At 46.1% G+C, this 15,827-nt stretch overlaps 1 protein-coding gene across 1 annotated transcript in view; it reads left to right on the forward strand.

The window, feature by feature from the left end:
• The first annotated feature begins 1,972 nt into the window (after positions 1 to 1,972).
• The window catches only part of SGCD (sarcoglycan delta), a 944,201-nt gene continuing 930,346 nt past the window's right edge, over positions 1,973 to 15,827 (forward strand). Inside the window, exon 1 of the mRNA XM_040443049.1 lies at positions 1,973 to 2,449. The gene's annotated coding sequence lies outside the window, so the exon portion shown is untranslated. The remainder of the gene's footprint in view (positions 2,450 to 15,827) is intronic.

Below are 15,827 nucleotides of genomic sequence, written 5' to 3' on the forward strand. Positions count from 1 at the left end.
GTGAAAAGCTCCACTTCAGTCTCTGAGGGTTGGCGCCCAGCTTTCCATTGTATCTCAAACACATGCTCCTTTCCATACAGTGTCCCCTGCAATTAACAGCAGAGTACTTCCTATAAAGGAAGCTTAAAAGAACAGAGTTAGGAAGTTTCATTGATTTCAGCTTTACCTGCCACCACATTTCATCAGGCTTCTACCACTTGCATCTGGATAGCTGCCTTGACCTCCTAACGGTTCTCTCTGCCTGCAATTCCTTCCCTTCCCACCTGACCCCCCACTCCGTCTCCTTCCTCCTCCCTCATCTCTTCCCACCCCCCTTTTTTTTTATCCATTCTGTACAGGACGTATAGATTATCATAAAATGAAGCTCTCGTTTTCTTTTACTGCTTAAAACCCTTCAGTGGCTCCCATCACCCAGGCAAGCTCTCTGCTCCTGCCAAACTTGTTTGCTGCTCTTGTAACTCGTCCTTCTTCATCTTTCATTGTGACCTCTCTCCCTCCCCTTGCATGGTCTGGCTTTTCCAGATATCTGAATCCTGCCTACTGTTTAGGGTTTAGCTTAAATCCCAACACTTTTACGAAGCCTTTTTTTTTTTTTTTTGGAAACCCAGAGGAAACAAACGTCTCCCCCTTTTTGCTGATGTCTCCTCACAATACTGCTGAGTATAATCTGTGTCCTGGTGTGTGGCAGAGAAAGCACTGGTTTGCCAGTAGAAGACCAGACTAACCAATTGCATTATGTGTGACCTTGGACAAGCCATTTGTCTTTTCTGAGCTTCAATGTTTCCGCTTAAATAATGACAAGATTGGAGACAAAGATCTCTAAGTAACTGCACATGTGCCCAATAATAAGTGGATTTTGCTAGTTTTTGTTTCTCTAGAGATCTATTTTGTAACTTTATAAAAAAAATCACGTTTCTTGTTAATATCAAATTATTTATTACACATCTTTTGAAGTGTCTTCTAATTTAAAATTTCTCACAGGTATTTGTTTTGTCTTTCGTACTCCAATGAGGAAGGAGCCTCATTTTCTGGTTGGAGCCAGGAGGCCCAGGGAGGGCCTGCTAAAGGGCTCGCAGAACAGAGAACACAACTTGAAACCGGGGAGGGCCCGACGATTCAGGACACTGCCCGGGCATCACTCAAAGTGAGTGCTCAGTAATTATTTGTCACTTGATTGGAGGTTGTCAGGCCCATCCTGCAAGGCAACTGCTTTCTCCCGGGAAGGAGGAGCCCCTTGGAGTCTGTTGGTTAACGGGAAAAGTGCTCACTCTGGGAGGAAGGCGGGGCCAGCCGGAACAAGCTCTCTCTGGGAACCCGCATATTCCCTCACTCGGTGTTTCCGAACCCTATTCTTCTCCCCGGAGAGGTGAGGGGGTTCAAGGATACTTGGAACCCGTCCCTTTGGTGGAGACACGTAGCCGCCTCCGGCCGCGGCTCCCGGCTGATCCTGCGGAGTGGAGCGCCCCCCCCCCCCCGCCCCGGGTTTAGCTCAGGCTCCCTCCGTTCTGCAAACGGAGGGGGGAGCTGGGGGAACCTTGCACACCAGTCTTCCCGGAGCTGCAGACCAGAAGCCCTGCGCCCCAGGGAGCCTCTCGGCGGCTTCCCCTCCGCTGCGCGGGTGTGCAGGCTCTCCCCGCCACCCCCACCCGCGGCTCGCCCCAGCTCCCTCCCTCCAGCCCGGCCGGCCGGAGCGCGCACACCGGGGCTCCGGCACGTGGGCGCGCGGGAGGCGGCGGCCGCTGCTGCCGCTGCCGGAGCCCAAGCCCAAGCCCGAGTCCGAGCCCTAGCCGGCGAGATCGCCCTCCATGCTGCGGGCTCTGCGGTCGCCTTCCGCTCAGCCTCTGGCCCAAGTCCAGCCCCGCGAGCCCTGCGAGCTGGTGAAACAGCGGAGGGAAGGAGGACTCGGGCAGGAGGAGGGGCGCGGCGGGCTGGGGCGAGCCGGGCTCTGAGCTAGGGGCGCCCGCAACCGGGAGGAGGCAGCCCGGCTCTCTCGCTCGCTCTGTGCTCCAGCCGCTGCTGGGGGTTCAGGCGGTGCGATGCCGCTGTGCTCCTTCTAGGCGGCGGCCAGCGGAGGCTTCCTGCAGCCTCACGGCCCACGCCTGTCCCCATTCCACCGGCGAGTCCCTTGTCTATCCCAGAGGACGCGCCCGGCCGCTCGAGCCGAAGCGAGCGCGAAGTCCGAAGTCCACCCTCAGCGCCGCCAACTTCCCCGGGAGCCCCTCTCCCCACTGCAGCCTGCGCCAGCCCTGGGAGCGATGCGCCCCCAGCCGGGCGGCGCGCCCTCTGCCAACTCGCCACCCATGGGATCGACTGCCCTCGGCTGCCCCGCTTGGAGCGCGTAGCCTTCGCCGCGTGGCCCGGGAGACGAGCGAGACACCCAGGCGTTCCACGGATTCCACGCGCGTCAGCCTGTTGGGGTCCCCTGCGGGGGCAGCGTTCATACCCAGGGGTGAGTAGCCCGTTCGTGGCGGCGAACCTTTCCCCCCAGCTAGTTGCTTGCAGGGATGGCAGGGAGACACCAGAAAGTTGAGCCCCTTTGCACCTATCCTGGGATTTGGCTGCGAAACGCAACATTGTTTCCCCCAATCCGATTGCCTTCGGGATTTCCCCGAATGCCTTCATTTCTGAACCGAGGAAGGAGACCCCTTCCGGTTCCCTAGGTGCAAGGGGGCTCCCTAGAGCAGGCCACGGACTGTTCCCCCTCAATGTGCCATTTGGGGCTTTTCTGCCGCCCGCGCATTAAGCAGACACCCAGCTAAGCGCTTGGAGATCCGCTGCCGCCTGGGCGCGCTCGGAGATCACGGGCAGCCCGGGCCCCTAGGGGAGGCTAAGCGCGCTTCATTAAAGAGTAGTGACTGCTGGAATATTAAGGAAGTGTGTATATGTGTGATTGGGAGCAGGAAAGATAGCCATAGGAGGAGGGCGCAAGTGAATTTTTCTGTTGCTCATGGATTGGGTACCTTGGAAGCCCTGCTTCTCAGCGCGGGTTTGAGGGCGCAAGATCTAGGGCGGCCGGACAGAGTCCAACAGGTGGCCTGCACGGGCTTCCTGTGGCCAGGCACGCGGGAAGGGAACCGCAACTGAACCGCATCCAGGGGCGCATCTGAACATGGGTAAGGAAATGCGCTCTGCTCTCAGGCCCGATTTGGGCTGAGTGTGTGAGGCATCCAAATGCCTCCTGTCGGAAAACAGCGGCCTCATTGTGTGCCTAACTGAGGTTTCAACTTGCAGGCAACTGAGGGTCCATTCAGCTGGGGCGACGCGGACTTGGCTGGTCCTCGGACGCGAGCCCCTGCCTTCTGCGGTCCCTGGTGGCGGGTATTCCCGCTCCCTTGGCTGGGCAGCGGGCCAAACCTCAGCATTTTGCCCCTCTATACTCCACCAAGGGGAGGGGGGAGTTGCGGGAGCATTAGGAGCCATGGCCTGAGTTTATTCTTTTTTACCGGCCTGGCCTCCTACACTTTCATCCTAAGACCCAGAGAGAGGGCTCAGGGTGGGGGAAAGCGCGTGTACAGGTGGTGGGCGCGGATTAGCGTGCGGACCCGTCGAGTTTGAGAGCTGCACCGGAAGAAACTAGGAATGAAGTTCTGCCCCTGCCGAGGGAGATTCACATTGAGAGAGGCTGTGGTTCAGCCTTGAAAAAAGTTTCTTCTGAACTCAATCCTCTGGTGTTTTCCAGTATGCAAAATACTCTGGGTCCTGATAGCAGCGGCACTCCAGAGGAACATCTTCTGGAGCCTGCTGTGCAACTTCTCTGTCCCTCAATTTGCCTAACTGCAGATCCGGAAAGTTACCCCTGCTCCTGGCAGGAGCCCTGGTATGTCTATAAAAGAGGTGCTTAGAGATGGGTTAGGGTTGGTAGATGGAGGGGCAGCTGGGGGTTGTCGGGGGTTGTAGCGTGGTCTGGAGGCTACATGCAAAGCAGACACACAATTTTTATTTAGAGTTTGTGTTTTGAGGAGGTTAGTGGGCTCTGAGAAGACTGATAGAAATTTTAAGAGGCTGAAGCTTTCCCAACCACCCCCTTGGCACCCCCACTGCACTGCCTGCCCTCGTGTGTATCTTGGAAATGGAGTGATAGACAAACCAAACTGCAGAAGAACCCTCCACTGCTAGGCTTGGCCCCGTGACTTCCCGTGCGGGAGACACTCCAGGTACTAGAGCCGTCCGGCCCTCCTGTTTCTACTCCGTAGTTGCTGCTGCATCTTCCCGGCCCAGATTTCGTTTCTCTTCCTTTGAAGGACCCTCCTCAGTGGGGGTCTCTGGCAGCAGATATCCAAGAACTTGTAAGTAGACCGAACCTCTTGTAGAGGGCGCTGGCTGACTACGCATGGGGCACAGGGTTGCCTGCCCAGAAGTGTGCCCCCTGGAGGCTCCTTGGTGAGAGGGGAGCCAAGAGCCAGGCATCAAGTGGAGGAAGGGGCAATGAGGTATTGTGTGTGATAGAAAGACAGGGAGAGACCCACAGACAGAGGCACAACAGGAGGGGAATCAGAGAGAGACACGCATATACCCCCGGGGCAAAACGAGAGAGAGAAAGAGGCAAAAGAGAGAAGGAAAACCGCAGGGTAGAGGGGGCAAACATAGGAGAGAGGAGTGGAAGGAAGGGAGAAAGAAAAGAAATCTGAACAAAAGAGCCTGAGCACAGAAAGCATAAAGGGAAAGCAGTGGAAACAGGGGTGAAGTCAGTGGGGGAGACAGGGTAGGAGAGCAGAGCAGAGGAAGGGGAAGGCAGAGGAAGCGGAGAGGCACTCACTGCTTGTATTTAATTTTTACAAACCATGCTGCCATTCTAAGGAAGTTGACATAATCCACATCCGTAAGTAGCCAGCCCTTGGCTAGTGTTTGTTTCTCTGGGGAGTTGTGAATTATGCACAAATTGGACACTTGCTTGGAACCCAGCTGCACTGGAGATGACAAGAGTGTAAGAAGTTTAGATTCTTGGTAAAGGCACAGATGCACAAGTTCATTTGCCTTCACTGTGTTGTTCCCCCCTCCCCCCGCCCGGGTAAACACAGGACTGGAGAATTAGGGGGAGGATTTTTTTCATCAACTATATTTGCCAGTGATCCTCCAACTCCTGTGTAGCTCGTGAGAAAAACGGATTGCTGGACCCACCCCCTTGGGAGTCTGATCCAGTAGGGACAGGAATAGGCTTCTTTAGTGACCGCCCGGTTGGTTCTACAGCACATCATCCCTGAACCACACTTTGATAAACATGGTATAGATTGTATAATGCCTTTCTCAAATTTGTTCCCACGTTTCCTCTTAAAAGGCGTGACTTAATGTCCTCCCTCCAATATCCCACCCTTTCCCAGAAAGCTCATTTCCTTTGAATTTCTCTTGATAAAAGGACAAGACCAAGGATGGTGCAGCCAGGGTTACCTTTCCCTGAACCTCATTAATCACAGTAGCTCCAGGGGACAGCAGGAAGCTCTTCTCGCTGACCTTGGCAGGGGTATCCACAACTAACAGCTATTGAGCACTCAGCAGGGCACTGTCCTGGGCACTCTTCATGCACTGCCTATTTCACACAAAACTATTTAATCACAAAAAACTATGCCGTAAGTGCTGTTTTTTTTTTTTATCATCAGTATTTAAAAAAAAATCTTTTTTAATGTTTGTTTATTTTTGAGACAGAGACAGAGCATGAGCAGAGGAGGAGTAGAGAGAGAGGGAGACACAGAATCCGAAGCAGCCTCCAGGCTCTGAGCTGTCAGCATGGGGCTCGAACTCACAAGCTGTGAGATCATGACCTGAGCCGAAGTCGGGAGCTTAACTGACTGAGCCACCCAGGTGCCCCTATCATCGGCATTTTATACTTACAGTTGAGGAAACTGAGAGTTAGAAATTATATTACTTGTCCTGGAGAAATGATAGAAGTTGTCCGGCAACTGGAGAGCAGCAGTGCTGAAACGGGGACCAAGGTTCGATGCCTTGAGGGTCTAAGGTCCTAATTATGCTCTGTGGTGGCCCCTAACCCCTACACTATGTTCGAGACTGATGGAGCGAGAGATCCTTGGAGATCTTTCCCACAGACTCTCTCTCCCCCACCTTATCAATTGAGGGAAAGGAGAAGTGGCTGAAAAAAACAAAGAAGTGACTTCCCAGAGATCCCACAACCAGGAGGTACCAGAACTGGGACTAGCACCCTGATAGCTTGAGTCTCAGTCCAGCCTTTTCCCCATCAGACCAGTGCTGATTGCACTTGGCTGATCATCAAGGTCACATGAGCATCTCAGTCGGAACTCAAGCTCTTGGAACCCAACAGAGGCTTACTGAATCCAAACCTTGGGGCCAAGAGCCCATTTTATCGGTGCCCCAAGTCCGCATCTGCACATTACCGTTTGCCCCAGTTATTCCGTAGCTCCTGGATTCTGACTTTCAAACAGCTTCAAGAGCTCTCCAAGTCCCTCCCCCTTCCAGCAAAGCAGACACACAAAAAGTAGTATACTCTGTGTGTTCTGCAGCTCTTGCTAATGTTCCATGGGTAAGGAAACAAGCTGGTCAACCCAGAGGCAACTTTGAAAGCTCTTTGAGAGGTATAGCAATCACATTGATGTTTGTTACACTTGGTTTTTCTTGTGCCAAGTCGGAAACCATTTAAGGAAACATCAAATGCTCCTTCAATGCATCAGTGTCGGTATTTGTACTAATACTTGACACAAAATGACACCATGAGCCAGGCCAATGTGCTGCTGTGTCAAAAAGTGTCAAGCTCCGTCTCCCAATTTCGTGGATCTAGCTGTGGTGTAAGAAAAACCCCTTTCCTCCTCTTCATTATTACGCTTTTGACTGCCTCAGACTATGTCAGTGTCTCCTGCAGGTGAAAAGGAGCCATCACACACACTGTGTCTCTTTCTGGCCCATTTAAATTGTTTTCTCAGTGACCTCAACATCTTTTCCCTTCCATTTCATTGAAAAGTGGCCAAAGGGGCCAGACATCTTGTCCAGCAAACTGTTTTGTCATCTTTCCCTTTTCAGATCCAGATTTATCCTCTGAATCTGTTGCTTTTAACCCTGACCTCTTATTGCAGAATCATAATGGAGACTCAGGTGGCTTTGATAAGCAATTGTCTGATAACATGTGTTTTAAATAATGGCAGGTGTTTGACTAGAACACAAACCAAGGAATATACAGGTAGTTACTGCGTCTTTAATACACTGGGAATGTTTTGCCATTTCAGTGGTGAAAACCTACTTTTCTGGCATTGGCTGGCAACGGAGAAGTAGAAGGTAGAAAGACCGTTAGTGGTTAAGACTGGGGCTTAGAATGCAGACAACTAGGGATTAAGGCTTGCCTCCAACTTGCTGGCTGTCGTGACCTCCATCGGCTTATAGAATTTCCCTAAGCCTCTGTCTCTTCCCCTGGACATTGAAGACAGTAACGGGATGCTCCTTCTGTGCATGCTGCTAGGACTTATCTTCGTCAGGGACTGAAGTGTTGAGCGCAGCATCTGGCATGTGGTAAGGACTCATCTATTAGGTGGTACTTGTTAAACATTTGTCCTGTGCCAGGCTCCATTTAACTGTGGATGAAACTGACAACACAGAGGTTAAGCAACTTGCCCATGTCACCCAGATCCTGAGTAACAGACGGAGACTTGAAATCCAGATCTGTCCTTTTAAACTTCCCCAGAGTCTTACTGTTGCATTGGTTTGAGTCCCTGTTGTTTTCTTACACATTAAGAAATGATGCTGCGTACGCAACATATTCTGGTTTGTATTTTAATTAAATCCATTACATAGAACATGATGTAGAACAGTTCTAGGTGGGGATCTTTTGAATTGGGGGGGATAACTTTTAGGTAGTTACTTTACCTCCCCAAATTTTCTTGTGCTTTTCCAGGAATTGGTACGAGTTTCATGGATTAGTAAGAGTTCCCTGACTCCTCAACGGCTGGGTTACGAGTCTTTATAATGTGTTCCTCTACTTAAACTGTAGTGTATGTACATTTCTCTTTACTTTTCTCTATATGCTACTCAGTCTATGTATAGGCTTCTTGAGTTCAGGAATCTTGTCTTAATTGAAGTTGTATTTACAGGGGCCAGCACAGTACATGACATACAGAAAACTCACACAATACTTTTGAATGACCAATTGTAACTTCGAGCTAATTCTTGGTGGCCCAGAAAAAGTGACCATTGTGTTTAAACTCTAAAAGACAAACACCCAACCACTGGAACTGCAAACCATAAAGTATAATATGTTCCCAGAGGCAGCAGTTCTTCAGATAGAAGGAGTATAATGGTATCAGTAGTTGTTGATTAACTATGTTGGTAGCTCTGGGCAAGTTCCATTGTGATGTTGCTGAAGATATAATTAGAAGGGACATTCTGATATATAAGTTAACGTGATTTTATCTGTACATTTAATTAGCTGCTCAGAAAAACACTTTTGTTTCTCAGCCCAAAAGTTTGAAAAATAGACTTCTGGGGTTAGAACCAAAGATAGAGATAATCTAGTTCTACCAGCTTGTAGGAGAGAAAACTGAGGCCCGGAGAAGGAAAGGACTTTTCTGAGGTTATCCAGCAAATAGGTGCTAGAGCCATCGTGAACTCCAGAGGCTTCTGGTTGCTAGTGCAGGACTCTTAATGCACAGCTGAGAGTCGTTAACACATCTGTGGCAAGCTACTTGTTTGCTTCGAAGGCATTTTTGCAAGCCGTCTGCACACAGCCTGGCGTCTGCAGAATTCAAGCCCATGCTGGAAAGGAGGAAAGCAAGATTGAGGTAGTGTGTAGCTAGGACAAACCTCGAGTTTCAGAGAAGTTTGCAGGAGAGTTTGCAGGTAGCAGGTCCTGTGTTGCCAAGGTCATATGGGCTTCTGGGATTCCCAGTCTGCTTTTCAAACAAGGAAATGTGGCTTGACAGGGATCTTCTTCTGATGTTCAGACATAATATTTCAGGGAGATTTAAGGATATATGGAAGTGCATTGCCAAACCCCTGGCTGAGGGTTGCTGGCAAAATAATGGTTCAGATAAGGCTCCTCTTTCTTCTTGACTGTTTTTTTTTTTTTTTTTTTTTTTTTTTTTTTTTTTTTTAATGTGGGATGTAGTCACCTTAGGACCTTTGTGTCTCCCTCCAGGATGCTTTGGTGTCTGACTAAATGGACCAGCCTAAATACATCCACAGGCACAGAAGTGTGGGCAGTTACTCTGACATTGTTAACACACAGATCTTTATCACATGGTGTCAATATCATGGAGACAGTAAGACACAGATCGTTGGTGCGATGTATTGTGGATGATCTTTTGGAAACATTATAATCAGTGCTGACAAGGCAGCAGAAATCTCTCAACATAGCACCTTCCCCGCATCCCAAAGTGTTTGCCCAAACCAACCAAAAGTAACAAAATTGTGATTATTCAAGGAGAGAAGGCCCCGTTAAGAATTCTCTTTCCTCTCAACCACAATCAGTCTGAGATGATTGGTGCTATTTATGATTTGGTCTTCAAGGACTGGGTGCAAGGGAGAGGCATCTTTCTTTGTATCCCTACCACCAGAATGAATTACTCTCTTCCCTACATTGTCTGGGTTCCTAAAGTCCCTCCATGAAGGAGTAATTCCTATGGTATTTGTCTTTCTCTGACTGATTTCATTTAGCATAGTACACTCTAGTTCCATCCATGTCATTGCAAATGGTACGATTTCAATACCATATGATTTTACTCATGTGGAATTTAGGAAACACAACAGATGAACATAGGGGAAGGGAAGGGAAGGAAAAATAAAATAACCTAGAGGGTGGTAAGCCATAAGAAACTATTAATTATAGAGGGCAAACTGAGTATTGCTGGAGGGAAGGTGGGTGGGAGATGTGCTAAATGGGTGATGGGCATTAAGGAGGGCACTTGTGATGAGCACGGGGTGTTATATGAAAGTGTTGAATCACTAGATTCTAGTCCTGAAATGAATGCTACACTCTATGTTAACCAACTTGGATTTAAATACAATCTTGGAATGAAAAAAAAAAGTAATTACTTTGGGATTCAAATAATTTGGAATATTTTGTGGTCCTCTATTAAAATGTAAAACTTTCTGAGCAGGATATCATTTAGTTACTTCATCTGTTTAGACCTACTATCTCATCCATATGTCTGACCCTGCTGGAGTCATTTTGATAGCCATTAAGGATAAACTCGATCATCACTACCACCACCACCTGTTACTATGGCTTCTAATTCCACTATTACTCTTGCCATTTATTGAGGTCCTACTATGTACTGAGGTGGTCCTAAGTTCCTTCCATGTTTTTTTTTTTTTTTTTCTCGTTTCATACGGCCAGTAGCCCAGTGTTGTAGTTACAGGTACGGGACTCGCGATGTTACCATAGATTGACAAATATACCCCAAAGTTGGGCAGGATCTGCCTAGAATAGAAAGAAAGTAAGTAGTAGTCTGAGCAGGAAAATATTGGGGAGCAGCAATGCAAAAGGGCAGGAGGCAACATGATCTCTTCCTTTTCCCTATTCCCAGACACCCCCGTCTCCAAGTGGGATCTTCAGAGAAGGCTAAGGAAGCAGACACTTGAAAGGTTAATGTGCACCAAATCGTTACCACTGACAGTGTACAGCAGGGCTTTGAACCCAGGCTTTTCTTAGGTTCGAAGTTCACTAGGTCATACTGTCTCCAGTTGACTTAGAAAATTCCTAGCTTGAAAGGAGCTTGGAGAATATCTGTCTTGTCCTGTGGCTTTCACATGACTATAATGTACATGAAGAAACGTCTTACATCCTTATCTAGTATATAGCCACACACAACGGACACAAAGGTTTTTTAAAAAAAATAACACTTACCTTGACTGTGTTTATTTTGTGGTATTTCCTGTTCTATTACTGTGCACATATCCACATACAGATACAACATACTCACAAATATACACGAAACAAAAGTTTCAAAAAATGATACTTACCCTTAACATGGGTGATACACTCTGATGCTTTCCATTCTATTCTAGTTAATTTTTTAAAAAAATTTTGCTGTGACCCATAAAATTGATTTCACAACTAATGGTGTGAAACCCACAATCTGAAAACTGCTTACCTAATCAGCCACTATAGATTTTTAGAGGTGGAGAAAGTGAGGCCCGGGGAAGGATAACTATTTTCCCTGGTCCAAGGTACTATGACGAGCTAGTACAGAGCCAGTGTTAGACCTGGGCTCCCGGTGCCCACTCACACCTATGAATAAGGGCATCTTTGATTGTGGATGCTGGACCATAATTTAGCATCAGTCTGATAGTGGATTGTTGTCATTGATTGCTCATGGTATCTGCCTTCTGACTTAGCCTTGACTCACTCCCTTCGTGTAGAGACTTTTTGTGAGATTTGAGTGACAGTTGATCTGTGATGCATGAGTTTGGTGGTGGGTGTTTGTGGCTTAAAGGGTCTTTGGAGAGGCAGAGATGGTGGTGGCTCCTCCGTGGACCTCCACAGACGTATTGATCATATGATTAAGGCTATGATACTGGAGGATGGAAGAAGCATTAATGCCACCTAGGAGGTCCTCTCTCCCTATACCCCTCTCTGGCCACTCCCCCTTCTCAACTCAGAGGCCATTACTTTTAGGTTTAAAGACATTAATACAAAGAGCTTATGAGAGCCTGGCTTTGCCGTTCTGGGTGTACAAAGAACTCTTTCTGGAAGCTCTGATGAGTCCTGGGATGGGGGGCAGACCTTTTAAAAAATGGTAAGTTTTAACTTAACACTGTGTGCAAATGGTAAAATGCTAACCGATACAAATTGGCAAAAAGGAAGCATTCTTCCATTTCTGATCCCAAGTCCTCAGTTCCCTCTTTCTTGGTACAACCATGATTCTCGTGTGTTCTGCATTTTCCCTACTACATCTGGGGACAATATGCACATGATTTTCCTCTTTCATGTGAATGACAGCCTAAAACAGACCTTGTTTTTTTAAAATTTAAATGGTACATCTTGGTGAACGTTGACATATGTTTGTATTGAGCTGCCTTTTTATTTTTCTGAGCTGTATAATGGATGTGCTGGGATTTATTTAGCTGTGGTCAACTGTAGTGACTAAGAGCCTAAAGTCTGGAGTGAACCTGCTTGTGTGTGTGTGTGTGGGGGGGGGGGGGGAGTGAAGCCAGGGAAGGCCCCAGTGAATTGAGCTGAATTTGCACATTTTAAGAAACGATGGGGCACCTGGTGGCTCAGTTGGTTAAGCATCCAACTCTTCATCTGGGTTGAGGTTGTGATCTCATGAATTCTGAGATCAAGCCCTGCATTGGGCTCTGTGCTGACCGCATGGAGCCTGCTTGGGATTCTCTCTCTCTTTCTCTCTCTCTCTCTGACTCTCCCCTGCTCTCTCTCTCTTAAAACAAAAGAAAAAGTTTTCACTATTGTATGAACTTTTTTCACATCATGAAACTATGGACAATTATTTGTTGAGGATCTTGGCATCCTCTTGTTGAGGATTTGTCTCTGGGATCCTGGGAAGATAGCAGATAAAGACAGACAGTGCTTCTAGTCCTTGATGAATCTGTAAATGGCATTTACTTACTCAAAACAGGTGGAGAATGATAAACAATTGTGTGTTATTGAGACGTAAGCCAGATGTTATCTAGGAGTTATCTGCTAAAAGAACCTTCCAAGCAGAGGGAGAGTGAGTACACAGGCCCTGAGGAGGGATTGTGAGTTTCACAAAAGAGAACCTGCAAGGAAGCTAGTGGTACTTGAAGTAGAAACTATAGTAGTTCATTTCGGTTCCTAGGAAAGAGGTGCATTAGGCCAATGGATAGGTGTGCTGCACAAATAGAAATGTTCCAACTAGGGTTCTCTAGAAGGTTTGAAGAAGGCTCTACATGGCGATTTCTCAATTATAAGAAAATAGATTTTCCTATCTATGAATATATTAGAGTTCAGGAGTTTTCAGTGAAACTCTCTTGCCTATAGTTCTGGCGAGTTCGAAGGAAACAGCAAAGGACCAGTAAATGTTCAGTGAAGGAACATACACTTGAATAAATGAATGAATCAGAAAACAAACTCACTAGGTTGGCTAGTGTGAAAATAACGGGGCAGCTCCCTCCTAATGGGCGTGCAGAGAACTCAGTGAAATTTGTAAAACAGCCAGTTTTAAGGGAATTTCCATACCAGCCAAAGGAGGGAGGAATTTTTACTTTGTATTCAAAGTTGTGAGGTTTTTGTCAGCTTTAAGATCTGTTGTTTTGAATGAAATAGAAGTGAAGTGAAATAGCCCAGAGTTAATACCAGCCAGTTCTTCTGTCCCCACCCTGCCTTAATGTGTTCCTTCCATGCTACCCCCACCAGCTCAAAAGACAGAGATAAAAGCAGACTGTATCAAAATGCTTGAAATGTGTTAATATATTTTTATTGAAGGACACACATTTCTAACAGCAAAAATATCTCAACTCTTAGCAAGATTTTTATTTTTATACATCCCAGGGAAGAGTGTTATGGAAACATATATATAGGACTACTTGATTTTGAGAAAATATTTATATTAGATGTTTACTGTGCATTTATTTCTGTTAAGAAAATAACATAGCCGTGAAAAACACTATCAGTCCCGTGGTTCCTTTTCAGATACAAAAATCCCTCAAACTGAAAACCCTTTTGTACTCAAATTGAACCTGCCAGCTTTAAAAGAAGGCAGTCGGGAGAATATGATAAACTGGCCCCTGCGTTCAATCTTAGCTCATCAAGGCTGCGCCAGAATTGACATTTTCGTACAGTATGGCTTGATGCTCTGATTACAAATTGGACCCGAGTAGCTAGACTCTTTGTAATTTTATTCACTAAGGGATTGTGCTTGTATCATTAGGTCTGTTTTGGTTGTTCCTCTTGGAGGAGGAAATAGATTTCTGCTTCCCATCACTTGTTTAAGAATGTGTGATAGAGAGGGAGATTCATACAGAAACAAATGCAATTTATTATGTGCAAAGTTAAGAGTTTCATTTTCCCTCAAGGCATTGGTGGTACCCTTCCCCTCCCACCTCCTCCAGGAAGTTTTGCTGTGAACAGTTTAAATTGTAGTTTTAAGAAGGGGGCTGGGTATTTATATTTCTCATCATTGATTTTACTTGTGATAAATGGATGAATTATTTTGGAAAAGAGAAGATCTGTAATTGTGTCTCTTTTGTGCTTGTTTTCAAGAATTCTATTTTTAACTCAATTGTGTGAACTTTTCTTTTTTAACACATGAAATTACCAACAATTATTTTTTGGTCAAAGAACTTTTGTCCTTGGGAGAATAGAAGACAAGTAAAGACCATGCTTTCTGTCTTTGGAGAACTTAGAGATTGCATACACTTACCCAGAGCATATTGAGAACGATAAGCTATTGTTTATAGTTAAGACTTAAACTGGATGCTTGTAGACAGTGAATTCTCTAGGATCCAGAGAAAGAAGTGATTAGGTAGGAGTGACATAATTGGATGGCATTTCTAACGTGTCATCAGAGAGCCACCATATAATGGATAGTGAACAGTTTTATATGACCCGGATTATATCAACTGAACTCTTACAACAGTAAATTAAAAATAGTTATTTTGTGCTTTACTTGGCAGACTGTCTCAAAGGGTCTAAGTATAAAATACCTAGATCATGGTTAAACCTAGGTTTAATGCACTGCTAGATTTGGAATAAGGGAAATCCCTAACCCTCCAAATACCCAACCACCACCCCAAAGAAAACAAACACAAAGCTTGAGCAGAAATTCAAGTAGAACGTACTGAGCAAGGAACAAGTGAGGATAATGAGAATTGTTCTGAGGCAAATACCCATAAAGCTCTGTATCTGAGGATCAGCCTTGAGTAAGCCGGTTGGAAACAAGAAATGAGAACTTGACCCCTGCATGAAATCAGGACCAGAAGGGGACCAAATGGTCCTAGGTTGGTAGCCTCCTGTGGCTTTCAGCAAAAGCAACCGCAAATCCTCTCTAAGGAAAGCATGCCTTATTTGAGACTACAGGAATCCCACGGGTAAAGATAAAGAAGTGATCCGACAATCAAAGATGATAAAAACACACAAGAAAACCAGCCATTATCAGAGATATAAAACAAAGCAGAAAATACCCCCCCTTTTTTAGTTATTGGAATTAGCACATGTAGAATATAAAATAAAGAGAGATGAGTCCTCAAAGGAATAAAGGCAGTTATTTATTTATTTATTTCAAGAGAGACAGAGATAGAGAGCAAGCAAGGGAGGGGCAGAGAGAGAGGGAGACAGAGAATCCCAAGCACTGACAGCGTGGAACCCCACGTAAGCTCAATCCCATGAATCATGAGATCATGACCTGAGCTGAAACCAAGAGATGCTTAACAGACTGAGCCACCCGGGGAACCCCTAAAGGCAGTTATTTAAAATGGTAGCCTGCAACAACAGACTAAGTTTGTTATATGCTTAATCAGAGCCCCAGAAAAGGAACAAAATGGAGGAGAGACACATTTGAAGAGATAATGTCTGAGAATTTTCTAAAACCTATGGATGATGTCAATCCCCAGATACAGAAAATACAAGCAAGAAAAATAAAGAATGAGTCCATACTGAGACATGTTGTAGTGAAATTGCAAAACATAGCGAAATGTAAACATACAAATGGTAGAAGGTTTTAGAAGCATCTAGAGAGCAAAGACAGGTCATCTACAAAGGAACCACAATCAACACGGACGGGAGGCTGTTCCTTGACAGCAGTGGAAGAAGAAGACCTGGAAGGGTCTCTTCAAACACTGAGAGAAAATAAGCTGTCAAGCAAGACTTGTTACCCTTTTAATAATAAGAACAAAATAAACGACATTTCCAGACAAATAGAGCTTCACTATGGAAACTATACAAAGGAAAAGTATCC

Source organism: Herpailurus yagouaroundi, unplaced genomic scaffold (assembly GCF_014898765.1).
Source record: "Herpailurus yagouaroundi ecotype Mexico unplaced genomic scaffold, PumYag 29, whole genome shotgun sequence".
NCBI lineage: Eukaryota > Metazoa > Chordata > Mammalia > Carnivora > Felidae > Herpailurus > Herpailurus yagouaroundi.